The sequence below is a fragment of the Phoenix dactylifera genome, unplaced genomic scaffold (assembly GCF_009389715.1).
Source record: "Phoenix dactylifera cultivar Barhee BC4 unplaced genomic scaffold, palm_55x_up_171113_PBpolish2nd_filt_p 001571F, whole genome shotgun sequence".
NCBI lineage: Eukaryota > Viridiplantae > Streptophyta > Magnoliopsida > Arecales > Arecaceae > Phoenix > Phoenix dactylifera.
Genome location: NW_024068878.1, coordinates 13,013 through 40,769, shown reverse-complemented (window position 1 = coordinate 40,769; position 27,757 = coordinate 13,013). Strand labels below are relative to the sequence as shown.

Here is a 27,757-nt window from a genome sequence, read left to right as displayed (position 1 = left end):
TATGTTATGTAGGAGGCGGTACCCACTATTATGGAATTAAAATATAAATCACTGATGTGGATCCTTTCATAAGAACAGAGGTTATTTAGCATTTAGTATCACGAAAATATATCTTTGAACCACAATCTTATAATTTTTCTTCTCACTAAATGTTCCAGCCTTTTTCTTTGCCTTTCAGATGAGAAGATTGTGGCATGGACTGGGTATATGTGATTGGTTTGAGTTTCCATGAATGATGACCGGTGCTCAGAAGGGTGCAATTTCTCCCAGCAGATTCAAATGGCCATGGAGAAGTGAATCATCACTAACAACTCAATTGCTTAGTGAGACACCACCTGAGATAGAATTGTCTGACTACTGAAGGTTGCCAAGTTCTGGTAGCGAGGGCCCATCCGGTCTCCTTAATGGTGAAGGACTAAAGGCAGAACCAATTGCTGATTTAGATCTGTTCTTTGAAAGGCTGTATAATTATTACTGTGAGAAAGGTCTTCGATGCATCATCATCAAGTGGATAGTTGAAATTTTAAATGTGATTTTCATGATATGTTTTATTGCCTTTTTCTTATTGTTTGTTGATTGGAATGCCTTGCTCAATGCAAAGTGTGGGATGGAAGCAGTTGAGTCAGGAGAAAAACCTTGTGAGCTGGCAAAAGAGTTCATTAAGCAGCATCCACTAGTTCCTTTCACATTTACCAAAGTAATTATCGTTGGGTCCATGGTTGTATTGGCTTTCTATGGACTTTTCAACTTTCTGAAGTTCTTTGTACAGTTTAAAAACATGGTGAAAATTCGCCACTTCTATTATAATAGGTAATATTGCATATTTATTTTTATAAATGGTTAATCTTTTGAATCATTAATGAACTATAGCTCAATTTATCTCTCTTCTTTTTTTGTTTGTTCAGTCTTAATGTCACAGATCGTGAAATTCAAACAACACCTTGGCCTAAAATTCTAGAAAAAGTTGTTGAACTACAAAGGTCACAACAGCTTTGTGTATTCAAGGATCTCTCTGCACACGAAGTGATAATGCGAATAATGCACAAGGAGAACTACTTAATTGGGATGCTTAACAGAGGAGTTCTTGCATTTCCTCATGGGTCCCTGGAGCTGGCCCAGCTGTCAACTCCAGAACAAATGGAAGGAAACATCATCTGATCCTACCAAAAACTCTTGAATGGATGTTGAATTGATGCATATATCAAAGCATGTTTGACACATAAATATCTAGTTTATCTTGAGTTAATTGTGCCTTCATTGGAGATTGTGGTTAGTTGAATAGTCAGTTTGATAATGTATCACTTTTTGGAAGTGCATTGGGAATAACAAACCATGCATTTAAAAGGGTTAAGTGCAATGATGTTTATTTGATCTATTCATGGAGATTATTAATATTACTTCAATTTACATTTACTTCTGAAGGCAACCACGTGAAGAGCATCTATTTGATCACCTTCTAAGTATTTACATTCACGAGATTCATGACTTACAGTAACTATACTCTTTATGCATTCGGCATGGAACAAGTGTGTAAAAGATCAACTAACAATAGCCTGCTCCTTTATAAACTTTTTCTGCTGTAATATTGAGAATAGAGATGGAGTGTACTTGTATTATTGTCAAAGATGGACGTAGGTCGGAATATGATGGTATCATACTCTTAAATTTTTGGAATATTTGTGTACTTGCATTTGCTTACGTAATCAAACCTCATAGGTATAGCTATGTCTAAAAGGCATAGCTGGCCTTAAATGATAAATACGGGCATAAGTTGTAGGTATGGCTAACCTCAAAAGAGATGGTTGCATCTGAAAAAACAAATGACTAAACTCATTTAGATGGGTAAGGCTTCATGAAAGTTGGTGTTCAAATAAATGGATGTAAGTTTGGTGTATTATTTGTTTTATGTATGTAGTTTTGATGTTGATATATCTATTATATATTAGCATGGTGCAATGGTGTTTGGTGTTTGCTTTCTATACTTTTTTTTTTTTTTGATTAATTGTTGATTTTCATACTAACCATAACGAACCAGCCTAATCTCAACTCTTTGTGTCGGGCATGGATTGTCCTACTGATGAAAAATCCAATGGTACTGAGTTGTGATGCCAAGATAAATAAATATATGAAAAGATGCACAACGTATAAGGAAAATATAGACCAAACTGATTGTTGTCTATGAATTTATAATTAATATATGGAATCAAATTTATAATTGTTGAATTGTTACATTTATCTATTTTATTAGAATCAGTCACTTCACAGTCTCCATTGTCATATATTTGGTGATGAAGAAGTGTGGATCATATATTACAGTCAAAATGCCTTGCAATAAGATCTTATGGGAAGTATAGCATATATTTATCTAAGAAAATGTTGCTATTCATTTTCTTTTTGGTTGACCTTTTTTCTGAAAAAAATTGCAGTAAATTTTGGGTCCGGAAGGATTTTCTCACAAACTCTTCATTATTAAAGAAGAGACTTATGGTCATTGGGATTGTGATGTTTCTCATAGCACCATGCATTATGATCTTTATGTTGGTATATCTCTTCCTCCGGCATGCTGAACAATTTTATAATCATCCAAGCACGGCATCATCTTGGAGTTGGTCTAACTTAATATTGTGGATTTTCAGGGACTTCAACGAGGTACTTGTTTTACTCACAGTTGAGGCTTAAAAGGCATATTCTTATGCCCCTTATTTTTCCATGAACTGATTAAGAATTGGCTATTGGTTCAATCTACTGATTGATATCTTGCAACTCTTATTTGTAGAGGTTAGGAAGCCAATTATAAGATTGCTCGTGCATTAAGTTGCAACCTCTTCATCCTTAAAGCAATGTTATTTCACTGGAATTTTAACTGATGATTTTCTACTGGAATTTTAACTGATGACTTTCTCTTTATATTTAGACTAGGTATATGGCATCCAGTGTTCGAGAACAAATCTTTTGTGTATTTAGGGCTTGCATAAGGAATCTCATCATCTTTTGGATAAATGAAATGTTTTCAGAGATGCACTGGGTATTTTCTGGCAAGTGATTAGCTTTCCTGTCATCATAATTCAATCCTTTTCCCATCCAAATGGGATCATTGATGCAACATACCACTCACTCAAGAAGGCTTCATGGATAATTTAACATATTTTCAAGACTTCCTGTCAACTTAACATCGACTTCATAAAATTGCTGTTGGCTTCTTGGACAAGGCATCTTTGGGCTAAAATGGGGTTGGCAATGATGACTAGAATGCTACTTGGCAAGTTGACAGGTCTATCTTGTCATCATAGGAGATGCTCATGTAATCAGTAGCAACTTTAGAAATTCCCTTAGCCCTACAAAGTATCAAGATGAAGTTGGAAGATGACCAATTCTAGTACAAACAATCATGTTAATCTTTGATTCACGAATCATAAACCAAAGAGCCAAATTGAAATATGGCCTCATGACCAATTCACCGACATAGGTTGAATATAATAGGGGTGGAGAACTGATTTGCATACCACCATACGATTTGCAAAATTCTTACTGTAAAATTTTTAGTTTCAGCTAAAACCATACAATTTCAACCAATGTGGATCAGTTTCAGTGGGTGTCAGTTGGAAATTAATTCGAATTTTGGGACTTTGACCGCAACCAACTGGTTTCTTGAGAATTACAATGTTACTGTAGATCATCCCACTGTATTTTTTTTTCTAACTTTGTTGTGATTTTTCACTTTGTGTTATTATTTTTCAATCAACATATGCCCTGATGCCTTATTGGGAATAAAAGTCCTTTCTGTGTAATATTGTATGTGAATCCTGCTTTGCAACAGAAGTCATGCAGCTTTTAGTTATGGCCTACTTAATTTTAGACAAGGCCTCAAAGGAAAAATGATGGAATAAGCCTGGTTAGTGCTTTGGATGATAATATAGAATGTTAAAGTTCTCACCATTTCTTATGGAAACCCTGAGTTGAGTAATAAAATTGTACGACGACTGGTTTCAATTATCATTGATGTTCTTATAATGATTCCTGTAATCACTGACATCTTTACTAATTATTTCTTTTTCCTGCATTCCAGGTTGACCATATGTTTAAACATCGTATAAACAACAGTGGGGCAAATGCTTCAGATTTTTTAAAGCAATTCCTATCTCCTATTATTACCATAATTGCCAAATTTATATCATTTGTTTCTGGCGGTTTTGCTGCCATTTTAATCATCATCGGGATTCTGGATGAATCTCTGCTGGAGGGTCATGTAAGGCTATCAATTATGCCACCTTGCAACTGTATTATTTTTCTTATAAAAGGAATTTTTTATATTTTTGACCTTTTCTCTAGGTCTTTGGTAGGAATTTATTCTGGTATGCTGCTGTTTTTGAAACTGTAACTGGTATCAGTAGGGCTGCTGTGACAGACGAGCTTCAGGTCCTTGATCCAGAAAGGGCAATGTCTCTAGTTGTCCAGCAAACACATCACATGCTAAAGAGATGGCGTGGCAGAGAAAATAGTGACTCAGTCCAACTGGAATTTGAAACCTTGTTTCAGGTAGAAAAGCTATTTGCTTTGACTGTTCTAATAGTTCTGCTCTTGATTTTGCGATTATTGTACTGTAGGAGGTGCTGACATAATGCAATGATCAAGAAAAATTTGATTAGGGGAATTATATTGATATATATTCTTAGATGGGGCAATGATCTCTGTCACCTGAACAAACACAAATGCACACTGCATGATACTGTAATGGATCCTCAGTAAAATTTAAAGGGATCTCAACCCTTATATAGTCCATGTTAAGGTGGTTGTGGATCTCAAATAGCAAATTTGAAATCGGATGCTAAAACTGTGTGTGTTTTGTAGGTGTTCATGAGGAACTCTACAGGCTGCCTAAAAGTCTGGACAGAAAATTTTGTCTTAGTCAACAACCTCTTAGAAAAGAGTTGTTATTGCTCTCATAATTTGCCTGAATTTATCCCATTTAATTTTCCAAAATATGAATTATTATGACAACAGCTCTTGATCAGTCTGGGCCACTTGATAAAGTCTCTATGAGCTGTTATTTAGGCTACATAGACTCGCTGCTTATCTGCATGACATTTAAATTGGACCAAGCATGGGTATCTTGACAACTCATGACTTTGAGTAGTAAGGGTTTGCATGATAATAGCATGCAGTGCAGTTGTTTTTTTTTTATGAACCCATAAAAATAGCATGATTAAAGCAACAAAACGTTATGCGTTTTTTGATCTATAAGTACGAGTGTACGACTCTATGTATAATTCATCAAACAAAAATCTGGATCAGAATATTTTCATCTCATCCCATGTTTGGTCCTCGTGTAGATTTTCAATTTTTTCTCGTTGTTGACCCCTCCACAAATGAGCCAAATGTATAGTTTTGTAGTTAAGAACCGGACTTTATTCTCTGTATGTAACCAGTACCATATAGGCCTGTCTATTTATTGGGTCTTGATTTAAACCTAGGTCAATTCCTCAGGTTTTCATAAGAATTTTTGACTTGAAAATCCAAATATGATTTAGGCCAATAACTAGTGATGAGACCTGCTTGAGTTGTTAGGTCAACTCAAGCTGATAATGGCCCCACCTTGAAATATATATCTGTAATACAATCCTTGTATGATTTATACTAAAATTAAGGTCCATGTTTGACAATGAAACGTTATAGGACTTGGAAAGAATAGAGAGGAGATTAGTGAATTTTTGGATAGGGTTAGGCCTCAGGACTGGATAACCAGTCTTTGGTCAGATTATATTCAATTTGCTTTTTTGCCAATCCTCTGGATTATCAACTTGGCCAGGTCAGATTTTTCATATTCTACAGTGGGATAGGGTCAACCCTGATTCTATTATTGACAGCACTAGTGCCAGAAAAAGAAACAAACTAGATAACAGGTTGAGAAAAACCTCAAAGTTCATCCTCCTATGAAAGATTTGAACATGCAATGTCATAGTCCCTTAATTTCCATGGTGTTCTGATCATATAGGTTTTATGCTTCATGAGTATCTATCTAGCCTCCCCCATCTATCCTTCCTAGGGCTGAGAATGAATCAAATATGGATATATCTATATTTGTATCCATATTTTTCAACGAATACGGATACAGATACGGATATCAAACGGATATGAAAATTAATATCCATATTTGTTCTGAATAGATACGGATACGAATCGGATATTAAGCATATCCATATTTGTTATAAATGGATATAGATACGAATCAGATATTAAATATATCTATATTCTTTTATCCGAATACGGATATAAATCGGATACTTTTTTGGATATTAATCAAATTTGAGCAAAATTCAATGATGAAAACTAGCAATAAAACATGATCATAAAGGAAAGATTCAATTAAAAAAATATGATTTTAACAAGCATTTATCAATAATAAAAACTAACAATTTTATATAGGATATACCACTCAAGGGTGCTCGTCACTGAAGTAGACAGGATCTATGGTGCCTCTAAGGCATCTCACGGTTGTCGCTGGTTGCAATTGCCAGGTGGAAAATAGAAAATGGCGGGACCTTCGAAATCCTAGTTGCTTAAAGACGACGAAGAGGAAAAAGAGATGAAATGGACGAACGAGAGGTTTGAGCCTTTCAGGCGTGCGGATGATTCGAAGGATTTTATTCGAATCGGCTAATCCATAATCGGGTTGCTGTCTTAAGTGACGGTCATCCGATATCTGGGTTTCTTCTAGTTTAGGTTTGGTTAATCACTTAATTAGTTCTTTGATTTAACTTAACTTAAACTTTTTCTTTTTCACTGATCCTTGTTATACAGATATCTGAATCTGAATCTGAATCCCAAAAAAATCAGATGTATCTGCATCCATATCTGTATTCAGAAGATTTTTGAATTGACTATCCGAATCCGTATCTGGATCCGATCAGACAAAAAAATAGTATCCGAATTCGATCTGAATTGGATATGGAAACGGATACGGTCGGATATAATCCGACCCACTTTCAACCCTAGTCCAAAGCCCTTGCTGCCTGAGATATTTAAATCCTAGATCCAGCTAACTATAGAATCCTTGAGGGGTTATTTGTTGTTTTGTTCTTATAAAGGACAGGCCTAGGCACTCAAGGATGATGTTAGATGAAGTAAAATTCCCAGCATTCTCTTTCCTCTAAAATTGTAGGAAAGAAGTTTGCTTGGTACCCTTGCCACAATTTTAGTGATTAAGGTTGTAGATGTTTGAGTCTACCATAGAATTGATTTTTTCATAAAGTCCTCCACCATCTCCTCTAAAGGTTCACAATTGGCTCATTATCTTGTAGTCTCTTCTCATTGGCTTCCACACCCTATTGTTTCTTTTAGCTTTAAGAGTACGTAACATAATGAGGAAAGAACTACCATCCTCTTACAGAGAAAATCTAGGGCTCCTATTATCACTACAATAATGGTTGACTACCTTATTCCTCATGAAGCTCCTTAACACAATCAAAAAGAAATGAAAAGAAGAAAGAAGTTATGAAACTTGATTCCATGTAGTCCCATGCATAAAGAAACCCAATTAATTTGAGAAATCTTTCAAAATTTTTGAAATCAACCAATACCTAAACAAGGGCTCTTAAACAATTATTGTAGTCAGAATAGGCTTTGAAAAGCAACCAAAATAGACCTTGGGGCTTGTTTAGATGCCCATGAGACTAACAGTGAATAAGATCTTGCCACTTCAGGAGAAATTAAGAAAGGCAATCCTGTCACTGAGAATTTTCAATTATTATAATCGGAATCCTGGGGCTCATGTCTCCAAACCCCCGAGTTCCATGCGTTGTATATGTGACTCGATACCCCAGTTCCCATGTGCAACAGATGTGCAGAGCTCTAGTTTAAGGGATTGGAGGAGATAAGGATTCCAATATCTCATTTTTAGAGGAATCTGAAAATTCACTTTTCTCCAGAATTGTTGTCCTAAATTTTTGGGATTGGATGCTCTGTCTTCCTTCCTAGATCTCTTAAAATATCCTTTCATATTTGACATCTTCCACTACTCCTGTTTTGCAGAAAGGATCACGCTACTATGTCATTGGTTCATCCATAGAGGCCCTCAAGTTTAAGGTTAACCCAAAATATGATTTAAATGGAGGAAACCTAACTGTGCTTAGGCTCTTGATCCACCTTAAATAAGTTGTAGTTATTGGTAAATGCACTCTCTTTCCTTCTAAGATGTACCATCCTCTCATTCTCTCTTGAAAGTTAAAGAAAAATGTAAATGCTATCTGTTGGGGGAAAAACCCAAGTCATACCACCACGGAGGCGCTCGGCCAAAGAGCGCCGACCAGGAAGGCGCCTGACTAAAGAGCGCCGACCAGAGAGCGCCAAGAAGAGGCGCTCGACCAGAGAGCGCCGACCAGAAAGACGAGAGCGCCAAATAGAGGCGCTCGGCTAGAAGGCGCTCGCCCGAAGGGCGCCGACCAGAAGCACTAGAAGCAACCCCGCCACAGGGCGCCCCGCTGGGCGGCCAGCTCGGCTCGGCACCCCTGCCGAGCCGATGCCTTAACCAGTACTCATCCCCGCCTAAACCTTTTGAAAGATCTGGCGGCTATATACGCGACTCCACTACAACTTGCCACCTGCCACCATCTTTGAGCCATCAAGGCACAAGATCTCCGCAGGTATTCTGGCACAACCTGTCATTAATGCATGAGACCCCCTCAGGTCTCCGATGCATTCAGTCATTTAATGAACACGGCCCAAGACGATCTCCGGATCACTGAACCATCAGAGCGTATGGCTCACCCTGACCACCGGTTCACTCGGTAATAAATGCACTTACCGTCTACGAACCCCAGGCCCACTACGGCCGATGGTTCAACCACTCCAACGGGTCTGATCAACCGCGACAACTTTCTGACTCCGGCCTGATTCGGCCTTATTCTCCACTACGCCATTAATGGGCCAAATCGTGCCCAATTATCACAAAAAAGGACAAATTCCCCTGTCACCTCCCAGGTAACACAATATCCCTCTATAAAAGGGAACCTGGGGGGAAAAAAGAGGGGGACCGGAGGAGAAAAGGGGACAGCACAGACACAATTGAACACAATATTCTCTTTATTTTCTCCACATATCTCTTCCTTGCTCTCTCCACATATTGGCCCCCTCTGACTTAAGCATCGGAGGGCCGGCGCCGGAGAGCCCGGCCACCGGCTTTTTTGCAGGACAGGACAGGACGCACTCTTCTCCGCTCTCTCATCCCCACGGAGGACGCAGTCGGCCGGCGCACTGCCGTCCGCCCTCCCGGCAGCGGAGCTCCTTCTCCCCTGGTTTCGCGGCGGCCCCCGGGTCCAATTTCCCAGCAACAGTTGGCGCTAGAGGAAGGGCCCGAGTTGCTGCCATGAAACTAAGAAGCAAAGGGGCCTCCAATGCCTCTCGACGTCCTCCACCCAGTCCTGAACATTCTGTCCAAAACTCGCCGCCTCCGGCCGAGTCAACCCCTCAAGTTCGGCCGGAGCAGTTTGATGCCCTGGTGCAACAGGTGCAAGCCTTGGCTACCGCTGTCCAAAGCTTGCAACCCAGGGGCATCCCAACGGCACCGCTTCCTCCGGCTCCAGTCCAACCGGAGCCCCCTACAAGCGGACTTCCCCTTCGAGGTCAGGACTCTCAAGTCCAGGCCTCCTTCTGGAGAGAGCACCCAGTCAGAGGCCACGGAGGCTGGCCACAACCTTCAGAAGCTGAGTCGGTTCCGGAGCAACTTGCACCCGAACGAACCGCTGCAGTGGTCCTCCAGAATGACGAACTCGACAAGAAGGTCGAGAAGCTGGAGCGCCAAATTCAGGCGCTCCACGGAAGAAAATCAGGACGTGATGGCGATTTCGAGTTCACTACGAAGTCGCCCTTCTCTCCGGAGATTGAAGATGAACCGGTTCCACTACGGTTCAAGATGCCTCAGGTGGAGCTTTACAACGGCAAGGCTGATCCCCTTGACCACCTGAAAAGTTACCGGGTCTTAATGGCCCTACAAGGAGCCTCGGAGGCTATGATGTGCAAGGCTTTTCCGGCAACACTCCGAGGGCCAGCCCGGCTTTGGTTTACCGGGCTGAAGCCGAGTACTGTCTCTTCTTTTGAGCAGCTCGGCAGGCAATTTGCTGGCAATTTTGCCGCCAGCCAGCCCCAGCGGCGGACATCGGACTCCCTCCTTGATATCAAACAGAAGGAGGGAGAACCCTTCAAGGAGTATTTGGACAGGTTTACCGCCGCAACATGGGAGGTCCGGGAGCTTGACCAGTCCATCGCCATGTCGGCGCTAAAGACTGGAGCCCGGTCTTACAGGTTCCTCTTCTCAATCGAGAAGAATTTCCCCGCGGACCTCACCGAAATGTTCGCTCGGGCGCGGAAGTACGCCAAGGCTGAGGAAGCCGTGGCTGTTAGGCGGGGTGGGACCGAGCAGAACCCCAAGAAGAGACGCCGCGAGGAGCGCGGCCAGCCCAGAAGCCCGTCTCCGCGACGAGCCAAGAATCCGCCCCGCCCGAAGAGTCCACCCCGGTTGAGGGGACCGCCACAGCAAAGGTCACCATTCCGCCCGAGGTTCCCACTGCGGGCCCATGCACCCGAAGGGAGATATGAAAACTACACTCCCCTCAACGCTCCTCGGGCTGAAATCCTCATGGAGATTGAGGGTCGGGATCGTATCCGGCTCCCACCTCCAAAACAAGATACCAGAACCCGGCGTGATCCCCGGAAGTATTGCCGTTTTCACCGGGATCACGGCCATGATACCGAGGATTGCTATCAGCTCCGAAATGAGATCGAAGCACTCATCCGCCGAGGGGTGCTCGATCGGTTCGTGCAAGGCCGGCGTGAAGAGAAGAAGCCAGTCGAAGGAGCTGCACAGCCTGAAGGTTCAAATGCCAACAGGCCCATCGTCGGCATCATCAACACCATCCGAGGCGGGGCCTCGACTGGAGAAGCTTCGGGGGAAGAAACCTCCTCAAAGCGCCTGCGCGCCTCTGAAGCCATCTCCTTTTCAGATGATGATCTAGAGGGAGTCGAAACTCCCCATGATGATGCCGTGGTCATCTCCATGATCATAAATAAATTTGATGTAAAGCGCATCTTGGTCGATAATGGAAGCTCGGCGAATGTTTTGTATTTTGGTGCATATTGTAAAATGGGGATGACAAATGAGCAGCTACGGAGAATGAATGCTCCGTTAGTTGGATTTACTGGGGATTCAGTCCCAGTAGAAGGCGAAATCGACCTCCTGGTCACGGCCGGGCTCGCCCCCCGTGAAAGTACCGTAGGGATGAGCTTCCTTGTAATACGCCTGCCCTCAGTCTACAATGCCATCCTCGGAAGGCCGGGTCTCAACGCCCTCCGGGCAGTGGTCTCGACCCGCCACCTGCTTATGCGATTTCCCACCAGCCAGGGAGTCGGCGAAGTTCGAGGGGACCAAATGGTGGCAAGGCGATGCTACCTGGCAACCCACGAGGCAAAACGGCCAGCCGAGGTGCCTGCCCTAGCAACTGACCAACCCTCAACTAAGGTTATGGAGGCACGGGTCAACCCTCAGAAAGAGCGGGTAGAGCCTGGTGAGTTATTAATTCAAGTTCCTTTACGAGAGAACTCTCCCGGGCTAACCGTGCAGGTCGGCTCTGGCCTCAACGAGCATGAGAAGGGTCGCCTCGTTAATTTTCTACGAGACAACATGGACGTCTTCGCATGGTCGCCTGCGGACATGCCAGGGATAGATCCGGAGGTCATGGTCCACCGGCTCCAAGTGAAGCGAACCAGCAAGCCCGTGCGACAAAAGAAGCGAGGCGCCGCCCCTGAACGACAGCGAGCAGCAGCCGAGGAGGTCAGCAATCTCCTTGAAGCTGGCTTCATCCGGGAGATATCCTACCCGGAGTGGCTTGCCAACGTGGTCCTCGTCAAGAAAGCCAGCGGAAAGTGGCGTATGTGCGTGGACTACACCGACCTGAATAAAGCCTGCTCAAAGGACAGCTTCCCACTTCCCAGCATCGACCAGCTCGTGGACTCCACCTCGGGTCACGAACTGCTGGCATTCATTGACGCCTTTTCCGGATACAACCAGATCCGCATGGCGCCAGAAGATGAGGAAAAGACAGCCTTCATCACCGACGGGGGAACCTACTGCTACAAGGTGATGCCGTTCGGCTTAAAAAACGCCGGGGCAACTTATCAAAGGCTGGTCAGCCGGATCTTTAAAAACCAAATAGGCCGAAACATGGAGGTCTATGTAGATGACATGCTAGTGAAAAGTAGGGTTGCACAAGATCATGTGGCCGACCTTGATGAAGCATTCTCCACACTCCGAAAGTACTAGATGAAGCTCAATCCAGCCAAATGTGCATTCGGAGTCACCTCCGGCAAATTCCTCGGCTTCATCATTACGCAACGAGGAATTGAGGCCAATCCTGAAAAGATCCGAGCCCTCCAGGAGATGACACCTCCTAGGATGGTCAAGGAGGTACAACGGCTTACGGGTCGAGTAGCAGCCCTCGGAAGATTCATCTCCCGCTCGGCCGAGCGCTGCCTTCCATTCTTTACTGCCCTCAAGAAGCCGAAGAACTTTTTATGGTCGGACAAGTGCCAGCAATCTTTTGAAGAGCTCAAGCGCCTTCTGGCTTCCCCTCTCCTGCTCACAAAGCCTCAACAGGGTGAACTCCTCTACCTGTATCTAGCTGTCTCCCCTGTAGCAATAAGCTCGGTCCTGGTCCGAGAGGAGGGTAAGCTCCAAAAGCCAGTATATTACACCAGCCGGGTCTTGAGGGATGCCGAGACCCGATACTCCAAACTGGAGAAGACTGTCTATGCTCTGGTCATCTCAGCTCGGAGGCTCCGACCCTACTTCCAAGCCCACACAGTGGCCGTACTGACCGACCAGCCGGTCAAGCAAATCCTGCAAAGATCAGACCGTGCGGGCCGGATCACGAAATGGGCCATCGAGCTCGGAGAATTCGACCTCGAGTACCGACCCAGACCAGCGATCAAAGCACAAGCGCTCGCAGACTTTATAGTCGAGTGCACCATACCGGACGAGGCGGAGCCCAAACCTGAGCCACCAACGGAGCCGACCCCGAGTTTGACATGGACCCTGCATGTCGATGGCTCTTCAAACTCGGGGGGTAGCGGAGCAGGACTTATCCTCACCAGCCCGGAGGGGATGGTCGCCGAGCAAGCCTTGCGCCTCGAATTTCCTGCTTCCAATAACATGGCGGAGTACGAAGCGCTTGTCGCCGGGCTCAAGCTAGCCAAAGAGCTAGGAGTGAAGGACTTGAAGGCCTTCAGTGATTCTCAGCTCGTCGTCAACCAAATCATGGGCGACTTTGAAGCCAGAGACCCGACCATGCAGAGGTATCTTCGGAAGGTACGGGATCTCGCCTCGACCCTGGACTCTTTTCACATTCAACATGTTACCAGGTCGGAGAATCTCAGGGCCGACCAGCTATCAAAGCTGGCGTCCTCTCGCATGAGCGAGCTCCCCAAAGCAGCCGTACTGGAGTATCTCCAAAAGCCCAGTACAGACGAGCCCGAGCAGACCCTCTGCACTGAGTTCGAGCCAAGCTGGATGGATGAACTCATCAGCTACCTGCAAGACGAAGTCCTCCCCACTGATGAACGAGAAGCTCGCCGAATAAAGCGCTCCGCCACCCGGTACATACTGCATGAGGGAAAGCTTTATCGGAGATCTTTCACATCTCCCCTCCTCAGATGCCTTCGCCCAACGGAGGCTGATTACGCCATGCGTGAGGTCCATGAAGGAATTTGTGGAAATCATCTGGGAGGACGAGCATTGGCCCATAAAATTCTACGCCAAGGATACTATTGGCCGACACTCCAGAAGGATGCTCTGGACTTCGTCCAAAGATGTGACCGGTGCCAGAGGAACGCCAACGTTCAACGCCGGCCCTCGGCTCCCTTGACTTCAATCAGCTCCCCTTGGCCTTTTGCCCAGTGGGGAATCGACATCATAGGGCCATTTCCACTGGCCGCCGGACAGAGGAAGTTCCTGGTAGTTTCCATCGACTATTTCACAAAGTGGGTGGAAGCCGAGCCCCTTGCCCGAATCACCGAGCAGAAGATGCGGGATTTTGTCTGGAAGTCCATAATCTGTAGATTCGGGCTCCCCCGCATCCTTATCTCTGACAACGGTCGCCAGTTTGACAATATTCACTTCAGAGAATTCTGCTCCGAGCTTGGCATTGACCACCGCTTCACCTCGGTCGCGCACCCTCAGACGAACGGAGAAACAGAGGTAACAAACCGTACTATTTTGCAGGGGCTCAAAGCCAGGCTCGACAAATCTAAAGGACAATGGGTCGAAGACCTATACAATGTCCTGTGGGCTTACCGGACCACGTTCCGCGTCCCCACCGGCGAGACTCCCTTCAACCTAACGTATGGGACGGAGGCTGTCATTCCACTAGAGATTGGACTTCCTTCTCCAAGAGTTGAGTATCACGATGCCAGCTCCAACTCTTCGCAACTCAGAAGCAACCTCGACCTAATCGAGGAAACAAGGGAGGCCGCCCGAGTTCGTATGGCGAGATACCAGCAAAAGACAGCTCAGTACTACAACGCCAGGGTCAAGGTCAAATCCTTCAGACCAGGGGACCTTGTCCTCAGAAGAGCTGAAGCCTCTCGACCAACTGAGCAAGGGAAGCTAGCCCCGAATTGGGAAGGACCTTACCGAGTCACGCGCATCCGCCGACCCGGAACTTATAAACTAGAGTCTCTAGACGGGACTCCCATTCCACGAAGCTGGAGCTCTGAAAATCTCCGCGCGTACCACCAATAGAACCCCAAGGGGTCCCTCAATATTCAACTATAAATTTCATTTTGTGAATTTCGTTTTATGATGGTCTGCGTGCTTACTTCAAGCTCACCAATTCTCCTGATTACCCCATGGTGTCAGGTTTATTTCCCCTCCCTTGACCACGGTTGGGATGCCCCGATGTCTCGGGATGATGGAGTATCTACGTGGACTCCCTGAAGATGTTCGTGAGTTCGTGATGCGCTCTCCATCGGCCAACGAGCTCGGCTCGTTCTCCATCGACCAACGAGCTCGGCTCGTTCTCCTACCCTGAGACGTCAGGATGCCCCAATATATTGTGATGCCCTGTTACAACGGGATGCCCCGATACGTCGGGAAGCCTCGAGACGTCGAGGTGCGGTCTTTATTGACCAGACGAGCTCGGCTCGTTCTCCATCGACTTCCACCAACGAGCTCGGCTCGTTCTCCATCAACTAAACGAGCTCGGCTCGTTCTCCTACCCCGACCACGGTCGGGATGCCTCGAGACGTCGAGATGCCCCGATCCGTCGGGATGCCCCGAGACGTCGGGATGCCCCGGTTATAGGGATGCTCGAGACGTCGAGATGCGGTCTTTATTGACCAGACGAGCTCGGCTCGTTCTCCATCGACTTCCACCGACGAGCTCGGCTCGTACTCCATCGGCCAACGAGCTCGGCTTGTTCTCCTACCCCGACCTCGGTCGGGATGCCCCGAGACGTCGGGATGCCCCGATTCGTCGGAAAGCCTCGAGACGTCGAGTTGCGGTCTTTAGTGACCAGACGAGCTCGGCTCGTTCTCCATCGACTTCCACCGACGAGCTCGGCTCGTGCTCCATCGGCCAACGAGCTCGGCTCGTTCTCCTACCCCGACCTCGGCCGGGATGCCCCGAGACGTCGGGATGCCCCGATTCGTCGGGAAGCCTCGAGACATCGAGTTGCGGTCTTTAGTGACCAGACGAGCTCGGCTCGTTCTCCATCGGTTTCAGCCAACGAGCTCGGCTCGTTCTCCATCACTGAATCTCTGCCGACGTCCTCGAAGAACGGACCCCGAGCAGAGCGTCTTCAGTCGCCTCGGCGAAAGGCAACCTCGGTACAAGGTACCCATTTATTTAATGTCTTTACATTATTTTACCTATTCTTGGATTTCTCTGCCGACGTCCTCGAAGAACGGACCCCGAGCAGAGCGTCTTCAGTCGCCTCGGCGAAAGGCAACCTCGGTACAAGGTACCCATTTATTTAATGTCTTTACATTATTTTACCTATTCTTGGATTTCTCTCTGCCGACGTCCTCAAAGAACGGAGTCCGAGCAGAGGAGCGTCTTCAGTCGCCTCGGCGCGAGAACGCTCACGGTACCAGGTACCCATTTATTCAATATCCTTACATTATTCTATTTTTGGATTTCCCTCCGCCGACGTCCTCAAAGAACGGAGTCCGAGCGGAACGTTTTCGGTCGCCTCGGCGTGAAAATGCTCACGGTACCAGCAAGCTTAGTTTATACTAAGTCCGGTGAATCCTCGTCACGAGCTGACGAGCATTCAACCCATTCGTTGAAAAAGAATCCGCCCCGCCCCGGTAACTCGAGGCTCGGACCCGAAGTTCACTAACTTCGCCAGAGTTTTAAGTCCTAGTGACCGCCTTAGGGCTCGGTCGAATTCTAGTCTAGGCTCGGAAAGACCCTCCGAGCCCAAATCCCCTAAGCATAAAAATCGCTGTACTGATGGTCGAAAGACCGAGCAATGGAGCTCGGCAAGCCGAACCTAAACCCAAACCCTGTGGCGGATGAAGTTGAGGCCATGGAGCCCAAATCCTTGGAACCTAAAATGGATCCGAGCAGAGAGACTTTAGTCTACAACAGACAAGTTTCCAAAAAAGTATATTCATTTCAAAAAGCCCGTAGGCTAAGTACAAAAATTCGGGCTCGGCCCCTACAAGTATGGGGACCACCCCGACTTAACAAAAACAGCAGAACTACACTCAAGTCTCGAGCTCGACCGCTTCGACTTCGGTAGCGTCGGGAGCGGTAGGCTCTGCAGTCGGGACCTCAGCAGTGGCCTCGGCAGCAATAGGAGCAGCTTCGGGGACGGCTTTGGTCGTTTCGGCCAGACCTCTCTGGTCGGCCTCCAGGATGTCTGCCTCCGCCTCCGGCCTCTCGACCCCCGCTCCCGGTTGGAGCAGGTTCACGTCAAAATCCGGAAGGAGCCGCCGCAGTTGGTTGCGAAAATTCCGGAAGCCCTGAATCAGCCCATTCACGCCCTCCTCTGCTAGGAGGTCGTGAAACTCCTCCGACTCGCGAAAGAGCTTCACTGCATTCTGGGCTTGCTCCTGGGCTTGCTCCCGAGCCTCGAGCTCCCGAGCCTCGTGGTACGCGGCCTTCCGCTCGAGATTTCTCAATTCCCGCTCGAGCTCGAAGTGGCGAAGGCGGGCGTTTCCCACCTCCTGCTCGCGGGAGGCCAGCGCCAGCTCGGCCTCGGCCAGACGAGCCTCTGCGGCGCGCACTTCAGACCTAGCCAGTGCATGCGCGCCCTTCTCTTCATCGAGCTCGGCGGCCAGAGCTCGGTTTCTTTCTTCGGATGCTCCCACCTTTGCTTGGAGCACCTGGCGTTCAGCCTTGGAGGCCTGGCACCTCGCCTCGGCCTCCTCATACGCACGCTGATACTTCCGGGCCCGCTCCCGGTAGTCATGAGTGATGTGCATCAGCATTTCCGTATCGTGCAAATGCTGTAAAAGAGACGAAAAGAAAAACATAAGGCGCTACGAGTAAAATTTTTTTACAAATTACACAGATGAAAAATTTTACTTACCCGGACGGCGTTGCAGCGGGTAGCGTCCATGAAAGCATTATAGCTCATGGACTGTATCCTGGCCCGGTCGGCCGGGAGAAGCGCGACCCGAAATACTTCGCGCGCCACTCGAGGGTTTTCGAGGGCTGAATCGCCCTCGAATACCGATCAGGTGAGTGCAAGAGGCACTCGCTCCTCCGAGCCTGATGGGCCCGGAAGGCCAGCATCGGCTGGCCTAGGCGGAGCCGACCCCGAGGCTCCCTGACTGCTCCCCGACTCGGAGCTAGGGGGCTGGGGTCGGACAAGCGGCCGATCTGACTGCCGCACGACTGAGGCGGGGCGCGCAAGCGCGGGACCCACGGAACTCCTCCCCTGGTCGGCAACTGAAGCATCCTGCCGACCAGGGATTTGTGCCAAGGGCACCGGGCATGGGAGCACCACCGAAGCTCCCTGGGACCCCGTGCCCCTGGAATCCGCGCCGGAGTGCGCGGGACGAGAAGGACCCGCCTCGGCCACTGCTGTCGCCGAGGGAGTCGAGGTTGCCGAGACTTTCGCCTTCTTTCTCGGCTCGGTGGGCTCGCCCGAGAGCTCGGCTGCCCTCTTCTGGAAGCGGGCGTAGAGGACCTCGCTCTTGGTCACCATCTTTGCGATATCTGCAAGAGCGAGCAGGATTAGAACATTAGAACAATAGCAAAACGAAAAAGACATTGTAACTATCCTTACCGTGGGGACGCGCCGAGCTCAGGCCCACGTTCACTAGAGCGTCCTCACATATGAGGCCGTTCAGCAAAATGCCGTCCCCGAGGCCGCGGATGGTGTCAATGATCTCCTGCTCACGTGGAGAAAGCTGGGGGGGCTTGTTGATAGACCTGAGCTGGGCCGGCCCCCACCTAGGGTCGAACCCCCAGGTCCGTTCAGAACCTAGGAAGAAGAATTTCTTCTTCCAATCGTGAATAGACGAAGGGGCACCGTGAAAAAGTGGCCGACCCGCCCGAAGGGCGATATAGAGCCACTCTCCGTCTCCCGGATTCGACTTGAAAATAAAAAGTCGCCGGAAAACGTTGACAGAGGTCGGAATCCCGTGCAGTAAGCACAGTGACAGGAAACCGATCACTGTCCTCCAGGCATTCGGAGCGAGTTGTGCCGGAACCAGCTGGCATACCGTCAACAACTCATTCACGAAGCCGTGAAGAGGAAATCGGAGGCCGGCCCAGAGTGATTCCAGATACACTCCGATCCGGCCTACCGGAGGATCGGTTACCCGATCTCTTCGCCTGGCGGGCTCCAAACGGAACCCGTGAAGAGGGAAGAACCACTCTTCGGTCATTTCGACCTCCAGGACGCTCATAGTAGACTCGACTTCATTGGGAAGAGAACCCATTGAGAAAAAGAGATTAAGAAGGAAAAAGGGGGACCTGAGGAAGACACCGGAGAAAAAGAACTTCGGACTGTGAAGAGCTGGAAGAAAAGCTGGAAGAAGAAAGCAATAAGAAGAGGATAGAAGGCCAGGGGAGAGTTTATATAGACCTCCCCAACGGCTCGGATCAGCGAGGAAAACGCTGTGTCCCGATTAGATGATAGCACGTGTCGGTCCAAAAGACAGAACGACGCATTTAATTAGGGCTAGCGCTTCGAACACCGAAGCGCCCCATCGGATCGTGCGGCCCCATCATGAGCCCACAACGCGAGGACGCTTCGCAAAAGGTGTCCCAAAAATGAGGCTTTTCGGGAAAGAAGAGACGCCGCCTATTGAAGGCATCTCGAAGCGTCCGATAATTCAAAACGCGCAATAAATTAGAATTTTCGGAATCCGAAATGACCCTACTAAAGCTACTTCCCGTGCTCCAGCTGGTAGCCAGCTGGAACTCGGAAGTCGGAGGGTAGTGTTGGGGGAAAAACCCAAGTCATACCACCACGGAGGCGCTCGGCCAAAGAGCGCCGACCAGGAAGGCGCCCGACTAAAGAGCGCCGACCAGAGAGCGCCAAGAAGAGGCGCTCGACCAGAGAGCGCCGACCAGAAAGACGAGAGCGCCAAATAGAGGCGCTCGGCTAGAAGGCGCTCGCCCGAAGGGCGCCGACCAGAAGCACTAGAAGCAACCCCGCCACAGGGCGCCCCGCTGGGCGGCCAGCTCGGCTCGGCACCCCTGCCGAGCCGATGCCTTAACCAATACTCATCCCCGCCTAAACCTTTTGAAAGATCTGGCGGCTATATACGCGACTCCACTACAACTTGCCACCTGCCACCATCTTTGAGCCATCAAGGCACAAGATCTCCGCAGGTATTCTGGCACAACCTGTCATTAATGCATGAGACCCCCTCAGGTCTCCGATGCATTCAGTCATTTAATGAACACGGCCCAAGACGATCTCCGGATCACTGAACCATCAGAGCGTATGGCTCACCCTGACCACCGGTTCACTCGGTAATAAATGCACTTACCGTCTACGAACCCCAGGCCCACTACGGCCGACGGTTCAACCACTCCAACGGGTCTGATCAACCGCGACAACTCCCTGACTCCGGCCTGATTCGGCCTTATTCTCCACTACGCCATTAATGGGCCAAATCGTGCCCAATTATCACAAAAAAGGACAAATTCCCCTGTCACCTCCCAGGTAACACAATATCCCTCTATAAAAGGGAACCTGGGGGGAAAAAAGAGGGGGACCGGAGGAGAAAAGGGGACAGCACAGACACAATTGAACACAATATTCTCTTTATTTTCTCCACATATCTCTTCCTTGCTCTCTCCACATATTGGCCCCCTCTGACTTAAGCATCGGAGGGCCGGCGCCGGAGAGCCCGGCCACCGGCTTTTTTGCAGGACAGGACAGGACGCACTCTTCTCCGCTCTCTCATCCCCACGGAGGACGCAGTCGGCCGGCGCACCGCCGTCCGCCCTCCCGGCAGCGGAGCTCCTCCTCCCCTGGTTTCGCGGCGGCCCCCGGGTCCAATTTCCAGCAACACTATCTATAAAAAGAGCTATGCATCAGATTCTCTCTACAACTTCTGTAGAAGTAAGAGCTCTTGATATATCTAATGCTCATTGATAAATGCTTATGCTGATGACTTGTCTATTTTCTTTAAGTAGTGTAAAGTAACACATTTGGCAGTTGACTTGATAAGAAACCTTGATGATTGAAATTTATAATTATGTTTGTTTTTTTTTTTAAATGTGCCTGATCTCCAGTACAGCAAGTTGCTTTCAAGGACTTGAGAAAGTTGCTGATGGTGGTTCTTTAACAATGCAGTATACTGGAATGATGCTAGTGGAGGAGATGGCGTCAATTTTCATCACTCCATACTTGCTAATAGTTGTTGTGCCAAATGTAAATTTTGGTGATGCTCTTGAAAAACTATCATTTTTTCTAGACATCTTCTACTCTAAAACATTTATTGTTAATTTACAGCGTGTTGATGACATATTACGCTTCATTTCGGACTTCACTGTGTATGTTGAAGGTGTTGGCCATGTTTGCAGGTTAATCACCTGCTTTCTGTTTGCATTTCCTTGTATTCATCAAAAAGATCACACCTTCTGTCAAGTCTAACCTTTGCTTTTGTATCGTAGCTTAAGTTTGTTTGACTTTGAAAGCCATGGAAATAGGAAGTATGGTTCTCCATTTGATGCTGCAAGAGGCATGAGGAGTTCCCAAGGGAAAATGGAAAAATCATTCTTAAGGTATTCCTCTGCTCGTCACCGCAGACACACACAAATTGTTAAAGCTAGTTGACCGGTCTTTGGTATTTCATGCAGTTCTTGGTGTTCTGCTGATGCGGTTTCACTGATTTTGTACATGTTGTATGAAGATATTTGCTCACTTAAATTATACACCCACTTTAGTGTCAGTATATTGCTGATCATATAAAGATCAATTATTTTCTGAAAAACCAACAGTATCTTTACTTATCTTTATTTGTTACAACTATAGTTTTATTATCTGGTTATTATAGCATTTTATTTGTTTATAGAAGTAACAGGGTCAGCATATATAATTGTTTATTCAAGGTCATAATTGATTGTAGATTGATTCAAAAAGATAGCTAAGCAAATTAATCCAGTCAAAATGAAAACAAATCAAGAAAAAAAATCAAACAACAATATATTATCACAGATACCTGTTGCCTAAGAAAACAAGAAAAATTTGGTAAGCAATTGCTTATTATTTAAGCAAGAATTGAGGTACAAAAGTTGAGAAAGGAAGACTTAGTTATTAGCACGTGCATAAGGTCAAACAAAACTAAAGAAGTGTAGAGTTGTCCTCAGACATTAATTATCTATCTCTTGCTGCTTCTTATGAAGGGTCAAATATAACTGCTTGGGCTTCACAGGTTATGTCAAGGGTACAGTCACAAATGCAAGTCTGCTTAGGGTTGCGAAGTGAGTGATTTGGGTAGCTTGCTAGTACGAAAGGCCAGGTCTTACCACATACCGGACCATGAGAATTCCTCTAGGGTTCATGGGATTTCTAGTTCTCAAAGTTACAATCATTTGGCAACTAAGGTTAGTATCTTGGGGAGGCTTTTACTCGTAGTTGTTATTGGGTGCCTGCCTAGGTGCCTAGGTAGCTTACCTAGGTGTGTTATAGGGGGGTGCTTAGGTGTAGCATGCTACATAGGTGTCAGCCTCGCTGGTTGGGTGCACATCTAGGCAGTCAGTTGTTGACCAGGCCACCTAATTTAAGTGGGTGGTCGCTAGCCTGACCCATGGATAGGAGTCAGAGACCAAACTTGACCTGACCAAACCATTATAGGTCCCGGTCAAACTAGAAAGAGAGAAGGAGAAAAAAATTATTGGGCGATCTCCTCTCGCTGACAACCCCTGTGCTCTCATTGGCAACCAAGGTCAAGGGAGCTGCTCTCCTTAGCCCTCTCGCTGTCTCTTTCTCTCTCTCTCTCTCTCTCTCTCTCTCTCTCTCTCTCTCTCGCGCACACACACATCTGTCCCATTCTCACTCATTCGTGGTCAATGTTGGCTAGCATGGCTTGCAAGGGTTGGATTGACTGCTCGGCGAACATATTGAGGTGAATTCTTATCCTTCTCTCCCTCTCTCTCTCTGCTGTTTCTTCCTCTTTCCCACTTTGTTTCCCTTTCCTTTTCTCTTCCTGTTCTTCTTGTCTTTGATACTGTTAAACCCCACAAGAAATGGAGTCAACAAGCCTCCAAAACAGGGATTTGGCTAAGGTCTTCCTTTTCCTTCTTTCTTTCTTGCTTGCATGCTTTCTTGCTTTCTTTCTTTTTTCTTTAAAACCTTGGCGAGCAAGCACTCATTGTCGTGACATAGCGATAATCTTGTGGGCATTTATTTTGAAGAGTTTCTGGCTTATGATCTCCAGTAAGTTGGTGAATTACTTGGAAAGTAGTAATTAGCATTTCCCTGTTATTCTTTTCTCAAAAATGCATTGCTTTGTTGGACGGCTTCAAACTCATGATCCCTATAATTGGTCAATTCTATATTCTGAAATCTCTTATTTTATATTTCAGAAATGGTAACAACTAACTAGTCAAATAGGGAAAATATAATAACTTACGTTGTAAATAAAGGAAAGAGAGGATTTGCATACTTGTATATATCCATTAAAGAATGCCTTCTCTAGCATTTAATCTAAAACAATAATGGTTTTATATAATTGCATTCTATGAGTGCAGTACAAACACTAAAATTGTGATGTGCTTGAAAATATTATGTTTTAAGTAGAACTCACGCATTGGTTGTTACATATATCTTTCTAACTCATGTGATGTGACTAGTTTGTTGAGAACAATACGAGTTTTATGAATAATTAGAATATATCAATGTATAATTTATCTTTAAAATTTTGTACAAATTTTATCACCTTGGCAGTCGCCTAATTGCTTGGGCTATTGCCTAGGCTATAGGAGCTATAGGAGGGTCCATCCCTGGGGTTTCCTAGGCTATTTGACAACTGATTTTGCTGCAAGAGGCCTTCATCCATGCACAGAATCCACCAAGTCTTTTGATGATTGTTTGGCAGTGCCGTCGGCCTTTGTGCTTCCAATGCTATAAGAAGAGTTGAAATTAGCTACACCAAAGAGCATTGAAAACAAATTCTTGTTCACTTATTATGTGGAAAACTAAGTGCATAAGGTTTTATATAGATTCTAGGGTCTCCTGTGTTGAGTGAATATGATGGGAGCACTTGGAACTTGACTCAAACATGAATTCTTTTAAGATGAAATCAAATTAATTTGACTCAACCATGAATGCCTTCAGATGAGGCATCAGATGGATCCACTGTGCAAGACCTGGCATATGCTGGTGCTGTTGACTTGCTGAAGTCTTTTTCTGAGTTAAACAAATGAACAGGATCTGGCAGTTAGTTACCTGGTGTTTGATCAGTCCCACTGCTGCAAGGAGTTGACAATGAACCAAGTTCTGCTGAGCCTGCTTATATCTTGGATCTAATCAAAATATAAAGTTTTCATTATTAGAATATAAATTTCTTTCTTAGCTGTTTGAAACTCTCACTTATATGCATTGTAGGATATAGGTATGTTAATTTCTGGGCATTTGGAAATAATGCTCAAATCATTAGCTGTTACTCATCAGCAGCCAAGTATATCAATTATTCCACATGAATATAGAGCCTGCAAACCTGGTTGACAAAAGTCCTTTACATATCCAAGCTTAAAGTTACAGATATCTGCTCAACATATACATGTCATATATCTGTAATTTTTAGCTATTTACAAATTTTACAGTTTCTAGACCTCTTTGTTATGAAAGTAGATATGAAAGTAGATATAAAAATTGACTTGAAAGTGATTAAATTTGTACAATAATGCCTTATTTTAGGAATAATTTTTTGGGGGGAGGGAGAAGGGGTGGGGAAGCATCTGACAGGGAAAACAGAAAGGGTGAGGGAGAGGCTTTTGACCGAGATTGGGAGGAATTGAGATATTCTTATCAGTTATCAATCTTCCATGTTGTTTATCAAGATGGTATAGCTATACATAATGAAAAACATTTAACTTTTTTGTTCTGTTTTTTGTTTCTCAATTAACATCGACTCTGAATACCTCAGACTCCTTAGCTTCTCTATTTCTCGCTCTTCTCCGACCGATAAAGCTCAACTATCTCAACTTCCCACCATCATACCATTTAGTCCTTTTGACTTTTGACTTTTGACATATCGAAAGTCAATGAAAGAACTTGTAACTTTTCTTTTGAAAATGAATATGAAAAAAACTCTTTAAATAAGTTCAGTCTAACATGTTCTACTAATTTCTAAATCAATGTTGCCTGCACCTCACATTATGAATTTCTAATCAACAGCCCTTCACTATATGAAGGATACAAAATGCTCCAGAACTTCTGAATGAGGTGATGATACTTAATATATATGATTCTATAGGAAAGTTGGTCTTGTGTACATAAAAGTGACAATAAACTCTAGGAGTGCTTAAATAACAAACTTTTTTGTGCCAAGTACTTATATCAAATAGAACTCCGTAGTAAAGATAAGTAGATATGGAAATGTTGCAAGATTAGGAGATTGGTATGTCCATATTTTAAGTTTTTTGATGTGCCTGATACTTGGACACTTGGGACACTTATGACCCTCCTTGACACTTCATACCATTAAATCATGATGTCATCATCATTATGAGCCTACTTTTGACACCAAGGTTTACCGAACTAGTACAGAGATCCGTGCCGGTCGGCTACCGGTTTGGTACGGTACCAGTTCGGTATGCGGTGAACCGGGCAGTTCACCCTAATTCAATAGACCATGATTCAAGCCTCTTAAAGAGGTGGTGGGCTTCGAACCGGTTCGAACCGGCCAAACCGCCTAGTTTGGGGCGGTTTGGAGCGGTTTAGGGCGATTTTTTTTTGGGGGGGGGGGATTTCGAAATTTAGGACCGAACCGATTCGGTTTCCCATCGGTTCGGTACGGGGTCAACCGGATGGTTCGGTCCGGTTTGGCATATCTTGTTTGACACTACTATATGAAAGTTATTTATTCTAACATATTTATTAGAAATTTTTTATTAGTTTTGTGAATAGAAGAAGCAGTGGGTCCACCTTATTATTTTTTGTTCCTATTTACACAAACATATATAAGCTATAGGTGTGTCACCATATGATTCTTAAGAGTTCCCTTGTCGAATTCTCTGGACACTTGGACACTTAAATGCTTGTCTCACGTGTCTGAGTAACATTGAAAGAAACTAATAAGATGCAGTTCATATCAAGACAATTATATTGAAAGACTAAGGAAACAAGGAAAATGATGAAAGAAGAGAGATACAAGAAAGAAAACAATCATAATAATGTAGAACACATTAACAAACATGGATGAAAAACTTAAAATGAAAGCACTCAGTAAATAAAAGGATTTGGAAGGAGGTTCTAGTGAACCTTGGAAGTGTCTCCCAAAGTTGACTAAGTAATCTTTTTGGTGTGTAGGCAGTTTATAGGTAGGATATCATATTCAATGGCTCGGATCCTTGTCGTCAAACCTTTGTCTTCGGTTTCACTATCGAATCCAACTTCAGATCTGGTCATCCGAAACCTAGTTTACCTCTCTCTCACTCACTAGACTTTATATATATCATTGACAATCATGCTTAGAGAACTCGTGAAATTTATGACTTGTAGCAATGACTTGGCCTAGTTTATCGGACACATGTGTTGGTTATGCTTTTTTTTTTTTGTAACCTTAGAAAATTATATCATCATTTTTAAATTAGAAGTTGAAAATTCTAAGATTCTGGTCCAAATATGAAAAATCGAGAACAGATAAATAAAAAAAGAAAGGACTAACTATCTTGTGACAACCTCCTGCCTATTTTTCAAATTTAGGGTTACAAAGGTATACTGCTTAGGTGAAGGGAGGGAGAGAAGGTTTTTGTAATAAATAAAACTAACTAATGCAAATGCCTGTTGAACTCAATGCAACAATATGGGTCTCTGTGTTTGATCTAATATGGAGAGTTTGTTTTGCATGTATTATTGTATTATAATGTTTAGTGTGGTGGTTGCTAAGCTATGTATCTCATTCTTGTATTCTTGCATGTATTATTGTATTTTTGTTGTACAGTTTCCATAGCACCTATCAATTTAGGGAACCAAGTGCTCATGGTCGACAATTCCTCTCCAACCTTAGCAAATTTAGGGAGCAACTGATGCATCCAGGATCTTGTCAGAAATGTTCACCAAACAGGACATGGCAGTTTACCTCAAGTTTAAAAGGCCAAGGTGAAATTGCGCATAGGCTACTCTCAAGGAATGTTTGCAGCAGGGGCATTTGTACAACCAATAATACCTTGGACCATTGTCTGCTAGATTGGTATTACACATCTTGGCCTCTACATCCAGTAGACAACTCTAATGACTTGGCTCCATCACCCATTGAAGCTACACCTGGGCCAAGCCAAGATATAATGAACCGGCGAGAAGCTGAATTTGATGAGGAAGATAAAAGCTGGGGTCTTCCCTTCTTCGATAGAATACAGAGTCACTTAGAGGTTCCATCTTCCAGCCCTTTCCTCAGCAATGATGTCCTTCAGCAAAGGGATCCAGAAAATCACGCTGTTAAACATTGGTGGGCCCACTCCATCTCTCCGTCATCCGGGCCCCAAGCTAGTTTTCTTGAGCCTCCAAGCTTTGGTCATCACAATTTCAGTCGTCAGAGTGATGATTTGTCAGAGAGAAGTATGGAGGAGCAAGGGAGCAATGACAGAGGCAATGGTGACTGGAGGAACCTCCGCATGATTTCCAGGACAATGTTCATGGATGACTCCGATAAAGATGAAGAGTTTGATCTCCATTTTGCTGATGACACCCGAAAGAATGAAGAATCGAACCGCCAAGTAACAGATGTCTTTGGTGGTCCATTAATAAGTCTTCCTGTAAGGATAATACCGAGGAGCAATGATCCAGTTTAATGGAACACACAAAGATGTGTAACTATTGCTTTGCGGCCCAATATTAGACACACTCTTAATCTTCAAAGGAAAAAGTATAAGGGCTAGTGTGGAGGCTGATGTGCATTAACTGTTGTGGGAGATTGGCGGTATTCTTTTGTACATAGATTCATTACTCTAAACACAGTTTTTGATTGTTTTTCTACCTGGATATAGGAAGCCCACATCTCCCAATCTAGAAGAAAACTGTTCTAAATGTATAACAACTGAAATTATACTCCATTATACTACAATTCTTTCAGA

General features: G+C 45.3%; 1 pseudogene; it reads left to right on the top strand.

Moving 5' to 3' along the window:
- Positions 1 to 227: 227 nt before the first annotated feature.
- Positions 228 to 27,757, top strand: LOC120108824 (annotated as a pseudogene).